Consider the following 16,998-nt stretch of genomic DNA (forward strand, 5'->3'; position numbering starts at 1 on the left):
AGCAGCTATCCTGACTGACGTGTAATGGTACCTTGTTGTGGTTTTGATTTGCATTTCTCTGATAATGAGTGATGTTGAGCATCTTTTCATGTGTTTGTTAGCCATCTGTATGTCTTCTTTGGGGAAACGTCTGTTTAGTTCTTTGGCCCATTTTTTGATTGGGTCATTTATTTTCCTGGAATTGAGCTTCAGGAGTTGCTTGTATATTTTTGAGATTAATCCTTTGTCTGTTGCTTCGTTTGCTATTATTTTCTCCCAATCTGAGGGCTGTCTTTTCACCTTGCTTATAGTTTCCTTTGTGGTGCAAAAGCTTTTAAGTTTCATTAGGTCCCATTTGTTTATTTTTGCTTTTATTTCCAATATTCTGGGAGGTGTGTCATAGAGGATCCTGCTGTGATTTATGTTGTTGAGTGTTCTACCTATATATTCCTCTAGTAGGTTCATAGTTTCTGTCTTATGTTGAGATCTTTAATCCATTTTGAGTATATTTTTGTGTATGGTGTTAGAAAGTTTTGTAGTTTCATTCTTTTAGAAGTGGCTGGCCAGTTTTCCCAGCACCACTTGTTAAAGAGGTTGTCTTTTTTCCATTGTATATTCTTGCCTCCTTTGTCGAAGATAACGTGTCCATAGGTTCGTGGATTTATCTCTGAAAGAAAACTACAGGCCAATATCACTGATGAACATAGATGCAAAAATCCTTAACAAAATTCTAGCAAACAGAATCCAACAACATATTAAAAAAATCATACATAATGACCAAGTGGGCTTTATCCCAGCAATGCAAGGGTTCTTTAATATTCACAAATCAATCAAAGTAATACCCCACATGAAAGATAAAAACAAACTGAAAGATAAAAACCATATGATTATCTCAATAGATGGAGAAAAAGCCTTTGACAAAATTCAACATCCATTTATGATTAAAATTCTCCAGAAAGCAGGAATAGAAGGAACAAAACTCAACATAATAAAAGCTATATATGTCAAACGCACAGCAAGCATTACCCTCAATGGTTAAAAATTTAAAGCATTTCCCCTATAATCAGGAACAAGACAGGGGTGTGCACTCTCACCACTACTATTCAACATAGTTTTGGAAGTTTTGGCCACAGCATTCGGAGCAGAAAAAGAAGTAAAAGGAATCCAGATAGGAAAAGAAGAAATGAAACTCTCTCTGTTTGCAGATGACATGATCCTCTACCTAGAAAACCCTAAAGACTCTACCAGAAAACTACTAGAGCTAATCAACAAATAGAGTAAAGTTGCAGGATATAAAATTAACACACAGAAATCCCTTGCATTCCTATACATTAACATGAGGAAACAGAAAAAGAAATTAAGGAAACAATACCATTCACCATTGCAACAAAAGGCATAAAATACTTTGAAGTATATGTACCTAAAGAAACAAAAGACTTATACATAGAAAACTATAAAATGCTGATGAACGAAATCAAAGAGGACACAAACAGATGGAGAAATATACCATGTTCATGGATTGGAAGAATTAATATTGTCAAAATTGCTAAAGCAATCTATAGATTCAATGCAATCCCTATCGAGCTACCAACGGTATCTTTCAGAGAACTAGAACAAATAATTTCACAATTTGTATGGAAATACAAAAAACCTCGAATAGCCAAAGTAATCTTGAGAAAGAAGAATGGAACCAGAGGAATAAACCTGCCTGACTTCAGACTATACTACAAAGCTACAGTCATCAAGACAGTATGGTACTGGCACAAAAACAGAAATATAGATCAATGGAATGAGATTAATTTTTTGTCCGTTTCTTTGTTTGCTATGATTTCCTCCCAAGCTGAACGCTGTCTTTTCACCTTTCTTATAGTTTCCTTCATTGTGCAAAAGCATTTAAGTTTACGTAGACCCAATTTGTTTATTTTTCCTTTTATCTCCATTGCTCTGGGAGGTGACTCATAGAGGATCTTGCCTGGATTTCTGTTATTGTGTGTTCTACCTATATATTCCTCTAGGAGTTTTATAGCTTCTGTCTTACATTGAGATTTTTATTCCATTTTGATTTTATCTTTCTGTATGGTGTTAGAAACTGTTCTAGTTTCATTCCTCTACAGGTGGTGGACCAGTTTTCCCAGTACCACTGATTAAAGAGGTTGTCTTTTCTCTATTGTATATTTTTGCCTCCGTTGTCAAAGATAAGGTATCCATTATTGCGTGGATTTATCTCTCCACTTTCTATTTTGTTCCTGTGATCTATATTTTTGTCTTTGTGACAGTACCACACTGTCTTGATGACTGTAGCTTTGTACTATCATCTGAAGACAGGCAGGTTGATTCCTTTACTTCCATGCTTCTTTCTTGAAATTTCTTTGGCTATTCGAGGTTATTTTGTGTGTGTTTCCATACACATTGTGAAATGATTTGTTATAGTTTTCTAAAAATATCATTGGTAGAGTAATAGGAATTGCATTGAATCTCTAGATTGCTTTGGATAGTATACTCATTTTCACTATATTGTTTCTTCTGATCCATGAACATGGTATATTTCTCCATCTATTTGTGTCCTCTTTGATTTCTTTTATTAGTGTTTTACTGTTTTCTATATATAGGTCTCTTGTTTATTTAGGTAGATTTATTCCTGATTATTTTATTCTTTTCATTGCAATAGTGAAAGGAATTGTTTCCTTAAATTCTCTTTCTGTTTTCTCATTGTTGGGGTAAAGGAATGCAAGGGATTTCTGTGTGTTCATTTTATATCCTGCAACTTTACTATATTCATTGATTAGCTCTAGTAATTTTCTAGTGGTGTCTTTAGAGTTTTCTGTGTAGAGGCTCATGTCATCTGCAAATGGTGAGAGTATTATTTCTTCCTTTCCAATCTGGATTCCTTTTATTTTGGTTTCTTCTCTGATTGCTGTGGCTAAAACTTCCAAAAGTATGTTGAATAGTAGTGGTGAGAGTGGGCACCCTTGTCTTGTTCCTGGCTTTAGAGGAAATGATTTCAATTTTTCCCCCTTGAGGATGAGACTTGTTGTGGGTTTATCATATATGGTATTTAATATGCTGAGGTATGTTCTTCCTATGCCTACTTTCTGAAGACTTTTATCATAAGTGGGTGTTGAATTTTGTCAAAGGCTTTCTGTGCACCTATAAAGATAATTATATGGTTTTCAACTTTCAATTTGCTAATGTGTTGTGTCACAGTGATTGATTTGCAAGTATTGAAGAATCCTTGCCTCCGTTGGATACAGCCCACTTGGTCACGATGTATGATCTTTGTAAAATGTTGTTGGATTCTGTTTGCTAGAATTTCGTTAAGGATTTTTGCATCTAGTTCATCTTTGATGTTGACCTGCAGCTTTTTTTTTTCTGTGGCATCTTTGTCTGGTTGGTATTAGGGTAATGGTCACCTCATTGAATGGGTTTAGCAGTTTCCATTCCACTGCAATTTTCTAGAAGAGTTTGAGTAGGATAGGTGTTAGCTCTTTTCGAAATTTTTGGTAGAAATCACCTGTGAAGCCATCTAGTCCTGGGCATTTGTTGGAAGATTTTTCATTACAGTTTTGATGTCTGTGCTTGTGATGGGTCTGTTAAGATTTTCTATTTCTTTCTGGTTCAATTTTGAAAGGTTATACTTTTCTAAAAATTCATCCATTTCTTCCAAGTGGTCTATTTTATTGCCATATAGTTGCTGAGAGTAGTCTCTCATGATCCTGTGTATTTTAGTACTGCTGTTGTGATATCTCCACTTTCATTGGTAACTTTGTTGATTTGATTCTGCTCCATTTTTTTCTTGATGAGTCTGGTTAATGGTTTGTCTATTTTATTTATCTTCTCAAAGAAACACCTTTTAGTTTTGTTGATATTTGCTATAGTCTCCTTTGTTTCTGCTCTGATTTTTGTGATTTCTTCTCTTCTACTAACTTTGGGGTTCTTCATTTCTTCTTTCTCTAGTAGCTTTAAGTATAAAATTAGTTTATGTATTTGATTTTTGTCTTCTTTCTTGAGGTAAGCTTGTATTGCTATGAACCTTCCTCTTGGTAATACTTTTACTGAATCCCATAGGTTTTGGGTGGTCGTGTTTTCAGTTTCATTTGTTTCTATGCATATTTTGATTTCCTTTTTTATTTATTCCATGCTTTGTTTGTTATTCAGAAGCGTGTTGTTTAACCTCTATATGTTTGTATTTTTAATAGTTTTTTTTGTTGTTGTTCCCGGTAGTTGACATCTTATCTTACCTCATTATGATCAAAGAAGATACTTGAAATGACTTAAATTTTCTCGAATTTACCAAGGCTAGATTTATGGCCCAGATTGTGGTCTATCTTGCAGAAGGTTCCAGGTGCACTTGAGAAAAAGGTGAAATTCATTCTTTTGGGGTGAAATGTCCCATTGATATTAATTCGGTCTAACTGGTCCATTGTATCATTTAAAGTGTGTTTCCTTGCTAATTTTCTCTTTCATTGATCTGTTCATACGTATGAGTGGGCTATTAAATTCTCCCACTATTATTGTGTTACTGTTAACTTCCCCTTTCAGAGCTGTTAGCATTTGCCTTACAAATTGTGGTGCTCCTATGTTGGGTGCATATATATTTATAATTGTTATATCTTCTTCTTAGTTTGATCCTTTGATCATTATGTAGTGTCCTTCTTTGTCTCTTTTCATGGTCTTTATTTCAAAGCTTACTTTATCTGATATGAGCATTTCTACTCCTGCTTTCTTTTAGTCTCTATTTCCATGAAATCTCTTTTTCCAGCCCGTTAAATTTCAGTCTGTATGTGTCCCTTCTTTTGAGGTGGGTCTCTTGTAGACAGCATATATAGGGATCTTTGGTTTCTATCCATTCACCCAGTCTTTGTCTTTTGGTTGGAGCATTCAACCCCTTTACATTTAAGGTAATTATTGATAAGTATGATCCCATTGCCATTTGCTTTATTGTTTTGGGTTCAATTTTATCAACTTTTTCTGCATTCCCTGTCTACAGAAGATCCTTTAGCATTTGTTGAAGAGCTGGTTTGTTGATGCTGAATTCTCTCAGCTTTCACTTGTCTGTAAAGCTTTTGATGATATCTCCTTCCTATCTGAATGAGATCCATGCTATGTATAGTATTCTGGATTACAGATTTTTCTCTTTCATCACTTTAAGCATGTCCTGCCATTACCTTCTGCCCTAAAGGTTTCTATTGAAAGATCAGCTGTTATCCTCATGGGGCTCTCCTTGTGTGTTATTTGTTGCTTTTCCCTTGCTGCTTTTAATATTTGCTCTTTGTGTTTGATCTTTGTTAGTCTGATTAATATGTGTCTTGGGATGTTTCACCTTGGGTTTCTCCTATTTGGGACTTTCTGGATTTCTTGGATTTGGATGGCTATTTCCCTCCTCATTTTAGGGAAGTGTTAAACTATTATCTCCTCAAGTATTTTCTCATGCCCTTTCTTTTTGTCTTCTTCTCTGACACCTATGATTTGAATGTTGGGATATCTAACATTGTGCCAGAGGCCTCTGAGATTGTCCTCATTTCTTTTAAATGTTTTTTCTTTGGAAAAGCACATTTTCACCACAAACCCAACAAATACAGATCATGGGTAGAGTATAAACAGATTTATGTTACTGGAATTAGTACTCCTGATGTAATGTACACATTAGTTGAAAGATGTGTTACTACAATTGACACACAATGGAACAGAAAATTTCACTTGTCCTTTATCTATTAAAGGAATTGATGACAATGTTCCATAAAGATGCAGGTCAAGAAGATTTAATTGAAACTGGAACCTATTATACTGAGTGAAGTAAATCAGAGAAACACCAATACAGGATGTTAAGGCATATGTATGGAATTTAGAAGGATGGTAATGGTGATCCTATCTGCAAGACAGTAAAAGAGACAGAGAAGCAAATGGTAGTCTTTTGGACTATGTCAGAGAAAGTGAGTGTGGGCCGATAAGAGAAAAGCAGAGAAACATGACTATTACCATATGGTAAATAGATGACCAGTTCAAGATTGATGCATGAAGCAGGACACTTAAAGCCAGTGCTTTGGGATAACCCAGAGGGATGGGTTCGGGAGGAAGGTGGGAGGAGGGTTCAGGTCACATACACCATGGCCAATTCATGTCAACGTATGGCAAAAACCAACACAAGATTGTAATTAGCCTCCAATTAAAATAAGTTAATTTTTTTAAAAAAGATTTAATTGGAAATTTTCCAAGCAATTAAAAGAAATGTCTCTAGACCGAGGTGAAGCCATCTATAAATACATGATTATATTAAAATATTTAATCCATATTAAGTATTAAATGTTTATAAAACATTTAATATATGTTCATATTAAAAATTTTCCACCCTAATTTACTCCTTAATCCCCTAGACAGAATTAGTACCTTCTGACAGATTTGTCTAAACTCTGTATATATAAGTGTGCTTTTTCATTAATGCACAAGAATACTAACATAATGGAGAGCAGTCTTTGCTTTACACATATATGAGAATTAATACATAAAGAGAATCATATTTCTGCTTGTGTTTATTTGAAGTACTAGTATTTTTACAGATTGTGTTGATTCACAGAGTTGTAGTTTATGAATGCAACTTCTGACATTTTTTACTATGACTGAGTCAAAGCTACTAGACTCTTGACATTATTTCTAAGTGTTTCACATTACAAAGAGCACACCTGTAATTTGTGTGTGTGTGTATGTGTGTGTGTGTGTGTGTGTGTATGAATTGTTTCATAATTTCTCTAAATAGAAAGCCTTATCAAAGTGACTGAAATGCTATGAAGCTTACAGTTGGGCCAGTGTTTATAACTCCACCTTCCTATACACTTGGGGGTGTCGGTTCAATCCCTGGTCAGGGAACTATGATCCCACATGCCACCAGACCCAAAAACCAAAATATAAAACAGAAGCAATATTGGAGCAAATTTAATGAAAAGCTTTAAAATGGTCCAGATTAAAAAAAAAAAAATCTCTAAACAAAAAGTCAATACTCTTCTAGAATTTTGACAGATACAACCAACTAAGGGGATCTTTCAAAGCACACTTGCATTTTTTTTTTCCTCAAGTCCTATTGTGTTATGCTCACACATACACACTTAAGACACTCTTCTAAGTACCCTCAGAGCATCACTCAAAACTTCTCTATGGAAATATTTCCTCTTTCCAAAACAGGACTACATATACACTCTAAGTTCCCATTGTAATGTTTTACATCACATTTACATTTTATTTGGCAATATTTATGCAGTATTTGAGCTTCCCTCATAGCTCAATCCGTAAAGAAACTGCCTGCAATGTAGGAGACTCGGGTTTGGTTCCTGGGGTGGGAGGATCCCCTGGAGAAGGAAGTGGCAACCCACTCCAGTGTTCTTGTCTGGAGAATTCCATGGACAAAGGAGCCTGGCGGGCTACAGCCCACGGGGTCACAAATAGTCAGACATGACCAAAGCCAGTAACATGCATGTAGAATTTACCTTTTTGTTTTATTTTTTGAAGGGTAATTGCTTTAAAGAATTGTGTTGTTTTCTGTCAAAAGTCAATGTGAGTCAGCCATCAGTCAGTTCAGTTCAGTTCAGTTCAGTTCAGTCGCTCAGTCGTGTCCAACTCTTTGCGACCCCATGAATCACAGCACGCCAGGCCTCCCTGTCCATCACCAACTCCCAGAGTTTACTCAGACTCATGCCCATTGAGTCTGTGATGCGAGTCAGCCATAGGTATACATATATCCCCTCCGTTTAAAATACCCTCCTCTCTCCTTTCTCAGGAAGACTGCTCCATGTATGATGAACTCAATTGGCTTCCTGCTGAATTCTGAGAATAGGCTCTCGTTGGCACTAAATCTGAACTTATTGAATTCAGCACAATGTGTGCACAGAAGGAATCTTAATGAACACACGTTCTTTTTGTTGCATGTGTAGGTACAAAGTGACACAGGTTCTTTTTGATGCATGTGTAGGTACAAGGTGACAGCACAAAATTTATTGTCTAGCCTGTTACTGGCAGATAAAGGAGAACTCAAGACTTTCTGCAGGGCAATGAAACTTTTCCAGGTTCGGTGCACACACCTTCAGAATGAAGGGTCTGGAGTTTACTGCCGTGGATGCTGGCTTTGGGTTCCAACCTGGTTATTAGCTCACAGTCACCAGCTATTAGAGTAGGGTGGAGAGACTGAAAACCTCAATTCCTATTTCATTGATAATAAACACTTTGATCTAGGGCTGTGTCCAAACCAACTGAAATACCCACAAAGGAATTGTCCAACATTTAAAGAAAAAAATACAGGCGTGATGAAATGAAAACAAAGAGCAGGAACACAGTAATATAAAGTCAGAGGTGTCCAGTGAAGATACACAGTGGACCTTTCTCTGTGGGCCTTGTCCTCTCTGAGAGTAGTAGTGTTAGTTGTTCAGTCGTGCCTGACTCTTTGCAATCCCATGGACTGTAGACCACCAAGCTCCTCTGTCCATGGGATTCTCCAGGCAAGAATACTGGAATGGATCGCCATTCCCTTCTCCAGAGGGTTTTTGCAACCTAGGGATTGATCCCTGGTCTCCTGCATTGCAGGCAATTCTTTACAGTTTGAGATACTGGGAAGACCTGTCCTCTCTGAGAGTTGCAGGGAATTTTATCTTGTCCACATCTACCTGCAACATCAAAGTTTCCACAAGGATTAGGAAGGTAATGGAGGACCACATAATGTAATACTTTTCTGCAAAGGAAAAATCATGGGCTTGTGGTTTATTATCCAAACTTAGATTCTAAGTACACTGAAACTTTGCTCAGAAATCCTTGAGGGAACCAGCTGTTTTTGTGGTCAAGATCAAAAGATTTACATTGTTTAAAACAGGAGTCTTGTGAGCAAAGTTATAAAACTAATGATCACAGAGAAAATAGAAAATTAAGACACATTTAATGAGCTTGGAAAAAAGAGGTTTAATAGTTACAGAAACCTGAATAAATTCAAGGAGACATCAGGAAGACATTTCCATCACAACATAACATTATTTTGGACCAGTTACAAGACTAATGGTTTTTCAGGAGTGTTCCATTTTTATTTATTATTCTATTATCCACAATTTGATCAACATTTATTTCCTGCTCTTCAGCCACTCTACAGCCACTCTACATAGACAGCCAACATGCCTGGTACCGTGGATGTTCCACCCCAGGTCTTCGTTGACCTTGGAAAGCTTCACCGGCCACTGAGTGTTGATCAACGTGCTGCACAGTGTCTGGGGCAAAGGCCCTGCTGGTGTCACCAGGAACGGGGTGTGAACAAGGCTGGAACCACGGGTGTAGGACGTCCTGGAGTGGAGAGCTCCCTTGCCTCAGTGTTGCCGCTAGCCACCCTGAGACTGATCTGTCACCCAAGAGTGGAGGGCTCCCCCTCATCATTTCTTTTATTAGGGTAACATTTATTTACCTGAGAACTGGTTCAATTGGAACTGGTTCATTAGGAAACTAGTTCCAGTGAAGGTGGGTAGCCTAGTTGGAATTAGTTCATGTTTTGTAGGGTAAATTTATTTACATAATTTCTGAAGTGATTTGGCAATCCACTCCAGGATTCTTGGCTGGAGGATCCCACGGACAGGAAGGATGGGTGGACTACAGACCATGGGGTCGCAGAGAGTGGGACACGACTGAGTAATTAAACTTCCCTTTATTAGAAGGGCCTCCTTGGTGGCTTAGACAGTGAAGAATCTGCGTGCATAGCAGAAGACCCAGGTTCAATCGCTAGTTTGGGAAGATCTCCTGTAGAAGGGAATGGCAAGCCACTCCACTGTTCTTGCCTGGATTATCCCACGGACTGGGGAGCCTGGTGGGCTGCAGTCCACAGGGTCACAAAGAGTCAGACTCAGCTGACTGACTGACACAACACACGCTCCTCTGTGCATTGATGTTGGAGTTCGCTTGTGCCTTCTTTGTTGGAATTTGCCTCCATTCCTTTGTGTCTTGCTGTTCTCAAACTTATAAAAATGGGAGACATTAAATGTATTCCAAAGGAAAGTTCTTTGGGATGTACATAACATAGGGTAAGACCAAAAGAGCTATGACCCCTGAATGACTCCCGTTTTGAGAATCTGGCAGTTTGAAGCACTTTTCAAAAAAGAGGAACACGCTGGTCATAAATGAAGAGGCCCAGAGTCTCCCACATACTCCCACAGAATCGAGTAGTCTGATTCTAATTTCCCTAGAGGAGCCCTTACAGTGGGGAGCTTCAGTTCCAGTCTGGGGAGCACCCGCTGCGAAGGAAAACTCCAACCTTTTGGACAAGGTTCAAAGGTCTTACGGGGCTGGGAAATCATGTTACTGTTCCTTTCCAGCTGCCTAGGTTTGGGTTTATTCTGGCTACATTCGTAACACGCAGGCATCTGGTACTAACTGCTCGAGCTGAAATGAGAAGTGTTTCTTCTAACGTCCCCCTGCCCACACTCTTGCCTTTCTCTCTTCTTGAATCCTCTGCGAATAAGCTATGGACATTGGAAGCAACTGAGGAAATCTGGCTACAGTTATTCTCTCTTGTATGTCGGAGCCATATAGCCCACTCTGCCCCAGTAGGAGCTGTCTCCCAAACAAGTGAGGGCTCTCATTTCCGCTTCCTCCCTTGAGCTGAGAACCTGGTCAACTAGTATCCTGCGGGCATGAGTCAGGCACGTGAAAGCCATTAGGTCATCCGCCACTTGAAGTTTCCTGTGACCTCATAAGGAGTAAGGGAACAGGCCAGATGTTCTCTGGGCAAATTAGGTAAAAGTTGGTTCAGGAGAACACTGAGCCCACGTCCCGTGGCTGCTCCCCTCGGGGCAGAAAGAGGCAGATTCCTCCGTCTCTCTCTCCTGGTACCTTCACCTCCTTCCCTGTCATTTCAGGCTGACTTACAGGAGCCAAGGTGTTGCCTCTGAATCTTCCCAAGAGTTCTTCTCTCCTAAGCTAGATGAGGAAAAGTGAAGCTTTCCAACACAGGTAAACGGGTATGTCAAGTCCTTCCGTATCACTGAGGTGGGCACCAAATTCTTTCAAAAAGAGAAACGAGCCTATCCTCTTTCACAACCATAGTCTTTATAGCACCACAAGATTAGCTCCAAATATCCTTTACACTCCAAAAACCTCTGCTGTTTATCTTGAGATGCTTGTCAACATTAAAAAAAAAAGTGGGGGGGGAGTCATTCTAGGCAGAAGACGCTTATATTTTTTATGCGAAAATCTCCTATTGGTCTTCTCAGCAACACTCATCTGTGATGCCTTTTTTACATGTGAATTTTAGAGAGTGTAATGTAATTCAGATGTTGGCTTGTCCAAGGTAATTAGAAACTTTTTTTTTTTTTTCCTGTAAATATCTGGCTGCCTCGTCAAGAGAGCTTGACTTGTTCCACCTGTCAGAAACCCAACTTAAATCCAACCTGTTTGAAAACTGATGTGTTTCACAATGCCTTACCTGACAGTACTGAAATCTTGAAATGAGAACGTTTCTTTGTATGCATCTTTTTCTTTGGATTACAATGCCATGGTTGATTTGTAGAAGAATTCTATGTAATTGGCTTAAAAAATAAGTGTTTATAAACTTACAAACTCAACAATTTGAAATATAAGAGAAATTAAGCTCAATGAATTTCAGGTTCCTGTTGAACGGTTGTTGCTGAACAATAAGACGCCGGGATTGTTGACCTCCATAGGAGACAAATTCAATCCGGGGCCAGAGATGAGGCTGGATTGCTCAGAGCTTTTGTGTAATAAAGTTTTATTGAAGCATAAAGGAGATAGAGAAAGCTTCTGACATAGGCATCAGAAGGGGGCCGAAAGAGTACCCCCTTCCTAGTCTTTAGCTGTAAGTTATATAGTCACTCACAGTCTGTTAATGAAAAGAAAGGAATGTTTTAGAATTTAGAATGGCACCAGATAATTCATCCCTGGCCATAAAACGATTGACTTGAATCTTGTAGAAGGGCAGATTACTAACAAATAGTTTTGTTTACACAGAAGAGGGGAACAATACCTGAGTGAGTAGGTTGGGCCGTTTGGCCAAACTTACTGAGTTTGGGGTAAATTAACATAGCTTTATGATAAACATTTCCATAAAAAAATGTATTGGTTAACTCAAGGTTTGAGAATAGTTAGCTTCAGGTGAAACCCGGTGTCATGGCAACACAGCATTTTAAGAGAAACCTCCTTTTAAATTTGTATAGAGAAGGAAAAACATATCGCTGGTTTGTTTCCTCCTGCCGCTTAAGAGAGATAAAAATGTCTGGCACTTGCAGCCTATTTCCTCCGTTTGGAGACCCCTGGTCTTCCTGCCTGTTACCCTCTCACTGTGAACTGGGAAATAGCATTAAACTAGTATCTGGTATTAATGTTTAATTTTCTTGATCCAAGTAATATACACGCCTTAAGTCACAACATAAAACATAATATTAGGCTGAATATTTTCATTGTACCTATGCGGTGATTGTAGCCATGAAATTAAAAGACGCTTACTCCCTGTAAGGAAAATGATGACCTTCCTACACAGCATATTGAAAAGCAGAGACATTACGTTGTCAACAAATGTCCCTCTTGTCAAGGCTATGGTTTTTCCAGTGGTCATGAATGGATGTGAGGGTTGGAGTGTAAAGAAAGCTGAGCACCGAAGAATTGATGCTTTTGAACTGTGGTGTTGGAGAAGACTCCTGATGGTCCCTTGGAATGCAAGGAAATCCAACCAGTCTGTCCTAAAGGAAATCAGTCCTGAATATTCATTGGAAGGACTGATGCTGAGGCTAAAACTCCAGTACTTTGGCCACCTGATGTGAAGAGCTGTCTCATTGGAAAAGACCCTGATGCTGGGAAAGCGTGAGGGCAGGAGGAGAAGGGGACAACAGAGGATGATGTGGTTGGATAGCATCACTGACTCAATGGACATGGGTTTGGGTGAACTCTGGGAGTTGGTGATGGACAGGGAGGCCTGGCATGCTGTGGTTCATGGGGTCTCAAAGAGTTGGACACGACTTAGTGACTGAACTGAACTGAACTGAGGTTTAATATAAGCTAAAGAAGATCTTATTATGTCTGTTACAAGGAAAGTAACTCTGTGAAAAAACCCGTGAGGAAAGAGTGCAAATGTGATATGAGTTTTCATTGAATGTTTGGAAATAATTAAGTGTTTAAGGATCTCTCTAAATATCCTGCAACTTGAAAGTTAAAATTGTGATAAAATATATTCTGATGAAGTGTTTGTAGAAAATGACCCCAAAAAGTGTTTTTTACATGATCAGTCAGTACTGACTGAGTCTAAAACAACTTTAACTGAGTAAATGAACCTTTAAACCAAGCAGAGGCAAAATGTAAATTTAACTTTTGTCTCTTTTAAAAAAATTCAAGCTTTCATAAAATTTATTTTTCCTTTGATAAGGTGTTTTAACTTTTTCTCCCTTTTCAGCTGATCTGTTTTTCCCTTGAAATTTTGTGCAGTCATTTTGCCTAAGTAAATAAGTATTTTTCACAGTGACCTAGGAATCTACTATGTTTTAAAACACTTCATTTTTTCCTGAATGCTCTTTTAACAAATCTTGTAAAATCAAATTCCCTCTAGCTGACTTTGGGATGCATGGAAGGGTCCCTAGAAGAACTGAATGAAAGACATTAAGCGAGTTTCATGTGGTGTGATAAATTAGGTGGGAGGAGTTTTCAGATGAGAAAGACATCTGAAGTTATTTTCTAAAAGATGCAGATATTCTAGAGATTATATGGGGTTTCTAAATCAATGATATGTGCTGGTAGAATATTAATCATATTTCTAGTTATTATCTGAAAGTGTTGCATGTCACTTCACTAACCAGGTTCTTTGTAAATTGCATTGTAATAGGATTTAAAGTTGCCTTCTTGAGACTTTTGTCATTAAGGTTAGGTATAGTTCCACTCTGATATCTTTGTAAAAATGCCTCCTCTTCAAGAAGATTGACTTAAAAAAAAAGAAAAGAAAAAAAAAAAGCCTTTGGATAAATGCAAGTTGCTGACTTTCAGACTATAATGCTGAACTGAGGAAAAATACATAAATAAATAATTCTCACGGGAAACCGGATGGCTTCACAAAGCTGCTAACATAAAGAACTTGTTGCATAGGACTGAATAACTAGCAAATATGGTTATAATTTTTATGGTTTCTATCGAAAAAAATTACTGGTTTAAACCTATGTTTTCCAGGTATAAGAAAAACTGCATCAAATAGCTAGTACCTTGATAAGTTATGCCTTCTGTGAGTAAAGTGGAAACATATATCTTTTTCTCCCTACCTACCTGATCCTGCCAGTAACATATGCTTGTCTCAAAGACTAAGCCATGTATAAATGTGCATGGCCAGTACAATGAAACTGCAGATAGCTCATTATCAATAACTCAGTTATTCCCCTCCCAGGGTCACTTGATTACTGAAACTCGATACAGTTCAGTTCAGTCACTCTGTCGTGTCCGACTCTTTGCGACCCCATGGGCTGCAGCACGCCAGGCCTTCCTATCTGTCACCAACTCTCGGAGTTTACCCAAACTCATGTCCACTGAGTCAGTGATGCCATCCAACCATCTCATCCTCTGTTGGCCCCTTCTCCTCCTGCCTTCTACCTTTCCTAGCATCAGGGTATTTTCAAATGAATCAGCTTTCTGCATCAGGTGGCCAAAGTACTGGACTTTCATCTTCAACATTAGTCCTTCACTCAGGATTGATCTCCTTTAAGATGGATTGTTTGAATCTCCATGCATTCCAAGGGACTCTCAAGAGTATCCTCCAATGCCACAGTTCCAAAACATCAATTCTTCCGTGCTCAACTTTCTTTATAGTCCAACTCTCACATCCATACATGACTAATGGAGAAACCATAGCTTTGACTAGATGGACCTTTGTTGGCAAAGGTATATGTCTGCTTCTTCATCTGCTGTCTAGGTTTGTCATAACTTTCCTTCCCAGGAGTAAGCATCTTTTAATTTCATGGCTGCAGTCACCATCTGCAGTGATTCTGGAGCCCCCCAAAATAAATTCAGCCACTGTTTCCCTATTTATTTGACATGAAGTGATGGGACCATATTCCATGAGCTTAGTTTTCTGAATATTGATCTTTAAGCCAATTTTTTCACTCTCCTTTTTCACTTTCATCAAGATGCTCTATAGGTGTTCTTCACTGTCCTCAAGAGGCTCTTTAGTTCTTTGCTTTCTGCCATAAGGTTGGTGTCATCTGCATAGCTGAGGTTATTGATATTTCTCCTGGCAATCTTGATTCCAGCTTGTGCTTCATCCAGCCCAGCATTTCTTATGATGATGTACTCTACATATAAGTTAAATAAGTAGGGTGACAGTATACAGCTTTGACATACTCCTTATCCTATTTGGATCCAGTCTGTTGTTCCTTGTCCAGTTCTAACTGTTACTTCCTGACCTGCATACAAATTTCTCAAGAAGAAGGTCAGGTGGTCTGGTATTCCCATCTCTTTCAGCCGCTGCTCACCCCTCCAGCACCGCAGAAACTGGATTACAAGTAGTTATAGTGATCATTGTTTACATTTGTTCTTTGTTTTCAAATTGTGCTTTGTATCTCTGTGTTGAACTACATCATTGTCAATGTCACTAGCTTCATTTCTTAAATACAGTCTGATTTTAAGGATCATTCCCTCTTGCAGTACCCAAAAGGTAATCAGGCCTCTACCAATACTTCCATGGCTAAACATCTTGAGAAAATCACATGTATAACATAAAATACTTGCAACACTGAGATTCTAAGTATGGGAAGAAGCAATGAGGGAAAATGTCTCCTGGACTGTAGTTAGCCAGAATCCACAGAGAATTTTTAATTACTGATGGGGCCTGGTCCAAAACTTAGCACCTGGAGTGGCACATCAAAATTTTTTGCCTAAACTGGATGGAGCCTCCCAATGCCGTGGGACAAGTGTTGACAATGAAATGTTGCCCAAATCTTGGGCACATTCATGACTAAGAGGGGGAAGCCTGAAAATTGGAACCAGCAATTGCAGCCCTCCAACATGAGCTGGTCAGACGAGAAGAAGGAGAATATCTGTTATCCAGGATCATCACTCTACAGCCACTTCCTATGGTGAGCCCTGAAGAAATGCTGAGAATATAGGATCCCATGCCCCCAGAGAGCTGAAGTATATACCAAAAAAGTCATTTTACTGAGCCCTGACTCTTGTGTCTTCCCATGCATGGAAAAGTGCTCAGTTCCTTAACTTGAGTCATTCTCTCCTGGATTTCAAGTGCAGAATTTTGAAGGTGACAGTAGGTGTAGAGTAGATACTTTCCAAAGAGGAAAACAAGAAGCAAAACCTCAACCTATGAAACACGGACACCAATGGTGAACACTCCCAGAGTGATCCTTCTCATGAAGCAGAATGGTCACTGCCCTCTTTTTCCACAAGACTGTGGAATGGACTTTGACAGTGGGGAACTGTAGTGAAGAACCACAGCTGACTCCGTGTTGGAACTGTTTCTTTGACTTGCTTTTTGTTGCCATTGTTATTATAATCACACATAATGACCTGCCTCAGAAACACTACCCTCCTGCCTGACTGTTAAAGTGCCTTTTCTCAGCTCACAGGGAGATAATCTGACCCTGCCCAGCTATGAAAAGAAGAAATTAACACACGCATTCCAAAGGCTGGCCCATCCTGAGATGTCCTGCAAGACTCAAGACCATTTTTACTTTACTTCCTCACTGTCTCTAGCTCTCTATTCTGCCTTTTCACTTTAGTTTCTCACAACTTCTCTCCCTCTTGCCCAGAGCCAACACACGAGACCCTACCCACGACTAGGCCATGAGGGAGAAAACCTGACAGGCAAGGCGGATCAGGTTTTCAGGGGTTTTGAAAAGGCCAGCTCACGAGATCCCACCCATGACAAGGTCACGAGGAGAAAGCCTGACAGGCAAGGCAGATCAGGTTTTCAGGGGTTTCAAAAAGCTGCCCCTGGCGCTCACCTTAAAGATGATATCTGTCTTTCTGATGCCTGCCTCAATGGACTACTCCCTAATTTCTGTGACACAGGCA

Source organism: Cervus elaphus, chromosome X (assembly GCF_910594005.1).
Source record: "Cervus elaphus chromosome X, mCerEla1.1, whole genome shotgun sequence".
Classification (NCBI taxonomy): Eukaryota; Metazoa; Chordata; class Mammalia; order Artiodactyla; family Cervidae; genus Cervus; species Cervus elaphus.